General features: G+C 40.9%; 1 long non-coding RNA gene across 1 annotated transcript; it reads left to right on the top strand.

Moving 5' to 3' along the window:
• The first annotated feature begins 1,691 nt into the window (after positions 1–1,691).
• LOC120561148 lies at positions 1,692–4,312 on the top strand. The gene is made up of 2 exons (XR_005639567.1): positions 1,692–2,191; positions 4,168–4,312. It is a non-coding gene; the product is annotated as an uncharacterized LOC120561148 (long non-coding RNA).
• The last annotated feature ends 739 nt before the right edge of the window (positions 4,313–5,051 follow it).

Below are 5,051 nucleotides of genomic sequence, written 5' to 3'. Positions count from 1 at the left end.
AAATACCTATTGACCACCGGCCGGTTCGGCCTGAAATGGACCGGCCGTTCGGGATTGTTCCCGGTATTCCCGATGGCCAATCCGCCCCTGCCAGTCACGCTCGAAGACCCTGCTGTAAGCCAGAGGTCTCTCAGACCGGTCTCGTAAATAAGAGGCTTTTATTTCCCCATTGATGGGTTGTTTGTGTAAATATCACAATACATGTCCATTATAAGATTAACAGGAACCTGTGGTTAACTGCCTTTTCAGAGTTAAACTCCACAAGCGGTCGGCACTCACACTCTCTCACACAACACACACACACACACATGTGTATCTACATTAGATTTAACATTTAGTTCATACTTTTTTATGGTGTATTTTGTTTTCTGAAAAAATACATTTGAGAAGCTGAGTTTCAGTCTGTATGATAAATAAACTGTTGTACATAAAGTGGTAACATACTATGGCATGTTATGTAAACTAAAGGGGAGACACCAACATTTCTAGTTTGTATTGCTAATTTCCAGCTGTTGTCCCTGGGCATATACAGTGCACTAAAATAATATAAAAATGATAATCTACATAACTCTAATAGGGATACTTGGGACATGCCAGCGTACACCCATTCAGAGAGGCATGATCCTTTTTTAAATTTAAACTGACTGAAACTAATACACTAATATTAGTAGGTATAGCATGCCACTGTTTTGAATAAATAAGGTGTTTGAGCTAAACCATAAAAAAAAAAGCTTGATAAGTTTTATATTTCAATATTATTGCAATAGTGTTATGAGGTTTTCTTGTCCAGAGCTTGTTTATATATAAAGTGGTTATATTGTTGTATTTTTTATTTCTAGCTGTTATTTTGCAGCATTGCAGGCAGCCTCTGTACTAGGGGTGTTGCGCAATAACAGCAAGAACGCATCGTCTCAAACTGTTAACAGCGGTTTGTGTGCTTGTGAACTTGCAAGTTAATTCTTCCAAGAACAATCGGCAGGAACTTTCTCCCCAAGAACACAAGTCCGTGCTTTGCATTCTTGAGATTGAGAAACAGCCCTATAGTCAGTGCTGTCACGCTGAGCAGTTTTCTGTTTCCTCCTGTGTTTCCCCTCCCTTTTTGTGTGTCTGTACTTGTTTGTCTGTTTGTGGGCGGCACCTTGTTCTGGGCTTCTGGCTGAGTGACACACCTGAGGATCATTGCCAATCAACACACCTGACAGTCTTTTCCAATCAACCATCCAATCAACCACCCTGCATAAAGACCCCTGGTTTCCTGATGTTCGTCGCCAGATTATTCCTATCAAGTTGTGGAGAACTAGGGCCAACTTTTTGCGTGTAGAATCCAAGTCAGTAAAATCTAAACTCAGCAAAAAAAAAGGACACTGTATTTTAAAGGTCCCATGACATGGTGCTCTTTGGATGCTTTTATATAGACCTTAGTGGTCCCCTAATACTGTATCTGAAGTCTCTTTCCCGAAATTCAGCTTTGGTGCAGAAATACAGCCACTAGAGCCAGTCCTACAATGACCTTTCCTTAGTATGTGCCATTTCTGTTATGACCTCATAACAAGCAGATTCCAAAACGGCTCATCTGAGCTTTCATTTTCTCAAAGGCAGAGCAGGATACCCAGGGCTCGGTTTACACCTATCACCATTTCTAGCCACTGGGGGACCATAGACAGGCTGGGGGAACTCATATTAATGTTGAAAAACCTCAAAGTGACATTTTCATGCCATGGGACCTTTAAAGATACTTTTGTAAAAATCTAAATAACTTTAGAGATCTTGATTTGTAAAGGGTTTAAACAATGTTGGATTAGCATGCTTGTTCAATGAACCATAAACAATTAATGAACATGCACCTGTTGAACCGTAGAAAAGACAACGGCTTAAGGCCGGTAGGCAATTAAGGTCACAGTTATAAGAAAATTAGGAAAGTAAAGAGACCTTTCTTCTGACTGAAAAACACCAAAAGAAAGACGCCCAGGGTCCCTGCTAATCTGCGTGAACGTGCCTTAGGCACGGTGCAAGGAGGCATGACGACAGCAGATGTGGCCAGAGCAATACATTGCAATGTCCCTACTGTGAGACGCCTAAGACAGCGCTACAGGGAGACAGGAAGCACAGCTGATCGTCCTCGCAGTGGCAGACCACGTGTAACAACACCTGCATAGGATCGGTACATCTGAATATCACACCTGCGGGACAGGTACAAGAAGGCAAAAACAACCGCAAGAACTGGTCAGTCTGGTGCAACCCAGTCTCATGCCAGGTCGTGTAATAGTCACGTTATTTTGATTTATTAATTTGTGTACCGGTGACGATTTTGACGTTTATTTCGTGTACACGCAACGACTTTTGAACGTGTACAGGTCACGATTTTCTAACCTGCTCGGGGGGATGCAACAACGGGGAAACGGGACGGGCCGCCACTCGTGGGACGCGATCCCCGGGCGCAGGGGCACAAAGCAACGGGGAAACGTAACGCCACACTCCGGCCACAACAACGGGACGGCCCGCAACTTGCGGGACGCGCAGTGGGACAAAGAAACGGGGAAATGACCGTCATTGTACTGTTATCACGAAATGTGCTTCCCATTGAAATACATTGCTTTAAAAACCGTAAGCGCCACACGAAAAAAAAACGCCATTTATGTAACCTGCCCACGACTTAATAGATTCAATAACGTAACCGTATCACGTCCTGTCATGAGACCTGGCTGTCTGGTGCAGTACACGAGGAGGAGATGCACTGCAGTACTTAATGCTAGTGGTGGGCAGATCGAGGCTTCGTGAAACAATGAAACAGTTGAAGCAAATGTGTCATATTGTGTCGAGGCTTCGAAACAATCTGACACCCGTCTCAACGATGACACCTAGTGGTCACTGGCAGGTGGTGATCTGAAACAACCTTGATAACGAGCCATTAAAAAAATAAAAAATGTATTATTGTATTGTATTATTTTTCTAATATGTGAAGCTTGTAAGGCTTGCAGACTCCTCACTGTGCATAATGCTATTTTGGTCATACAAAATGAATATTAATAAAAGAAATCAAGCCACAATGTCTCACTTTTTTATAGATTTTCATTCAAAAATATTTATTTCTCTGCTGTGGAAGGACTTAGCCTACTTCGTGTTTTACAGATAATTTCTCCAGCCTTTGAAAAGATCCTCTCACAAGGGACACTTGTTGCTGGCATGCAAAGATATTTTTTAGCAAGGACATACAAATGAGGAAAGATTACTGCTCTCTCTTTCCAGTAAGTTAGGGGATCATGAGTTCTGGGCAAAAACGCATAGTTGTGGTATTTTTTCACTTCCACTGTGGCATCAGCTGTAGCATTATGTATAATCTGGGTTTTACAGATACGATCATTAAAACGTTCCCATAAACTGTCCTGTCCTATCTATCTATCTATCTATCTATCTATCTATCTATCTATCTATCTATCTATCTATCTATCTATTAATGTGTCACTGTATGTAGGTCTATACTCTGTCTGTCTCACTCTATCAGTCAATGTGTAAATTTAAATGTAAGCCTAAATATAACTAAACAACTCGCACTTTGAATGTCACTATATCACCAAATATCCGCTATCTCAAAATCAAATTCATCTCACAAAAACCCACGAGGTCAAGGTGCGTTGACTTCACTTTTATGCTGATGTGCGATGTGTGTTCCCGACCCTGTCAATCAAACGCTGATTTGGCGGACCATGCCACCTGTTGAAACACTAGTGAAACACTCCGGTGTTTCATTTAGCCGTAGTCACGTGACATCAGTGTTTTGAATCGCGCTTCGGATCAGTGTTTCGAAACATCTGCGCTTCGGGATCTCGGCAAAGCTTCGGAACGCCAGTTTCACTTCAGCCATCCCTACTTAATGCAGCTGGTGGCCACACCAGATACTGAGGGCTACTTTTGATTTTGACCCCCCCTTTTTTCAGGGACACATTATTCCATTTCTATTACTCACATGTCTGTAATAATTGTTTTTCAGTTTATGTCTTAGTTGTTAAATCTTATAATGTTCATGCAAATATTTGCAGATGTTAAGTTTGCTTAAAATTTTGCTTAAAAAAATAAATAAAAGCAGTTGAAAGTGACAGGACGTTTCTTTTTTTGCTGAGTACAACTTATGCTTTCGTTTCCAGTAACAGCCTGTTTGTTTTTTCTCAGTAATCCATCCACGCCGTCTGAAACCTGGACTACTACACCTGACTACTACACCTGACTACAGCTCACCTGCCTGCCCCTCGCTCCATCCTGTTTTTTTTCCATTGGGGACTATACTTCACCCTGTAAATAAAACCCTTACCTTTAACCATCTGTCTGTGGTGATCTGTATCCGAGTCCAAATAAAAAAACGTAACAAAAAGAGAACAATATTTAAATGTTCCGTAAGGCTAGAAAATGTATGTAGATGATGTGATTTTAAAAAGAGCACTTAAAGTTAGTATATGTAACTTTCAGTTTGTGTTGATTCTAGCATCTCGTCTAACATTCAACTCTCTCCGTCGCTGTTGTATGCTGAGCGGGAGACACAACACGCCAAAACATTTTCAATCATAGTTAGGAATGGGTTAGGATTTTATTTTTATTAATATACTCTTATCGGCCTACTTCTTATCAGTTTGGTTAGTTATTGATAATCTCATTTTTTCATTACTAAATAATTGCTCTTAATATATACATACATACATACACACACACACACACACACACACACTTTTTTTAAGAATACATTCAGAAGGGGATTAGAAACAGCAAAGTCACTATATAGCTTTAGAGACCCCTTATTGCCTGCTAGTGTGGATTGAGGTGTTAAAGGAGAACTCTGGCCAATTTTTACGTTAATCTTGATCGCTATAACTATGTTAGTACTGTCGATAGAAAAAAAAAAGCTGAATCGGTCCTAGCAAACTGGGATTGCTGCAGCTAATGCCCAGTTTTGGGGGCATAAGCTAGAGAGTGCCTTTGTGCCTCTTAACAGACACAAAATACAAATAAAATGTCTGTGAAACAGGGCCCTTACATGACAACAAGATGCGTTTTCAACTCAG

Source organism: Perca fluviatilis, chromosome 6 (assembly GCF_010015445.1).
Source record: "Perca fluviatilis chromosome 6, GENO_Pfluv_1.0, whole genome shotgun sequence".
In the NCBI taxonomy this organism is placed as follows: domain Eukaryota; kingdom Metazoa; phylum Chordata; class Actinopteri; order Perciformes; family Percidae; genus Perca; species Perca fluviatilis.
This window is presented reverse-complemented; position numbering and strand designations above follow the sequence as displayed.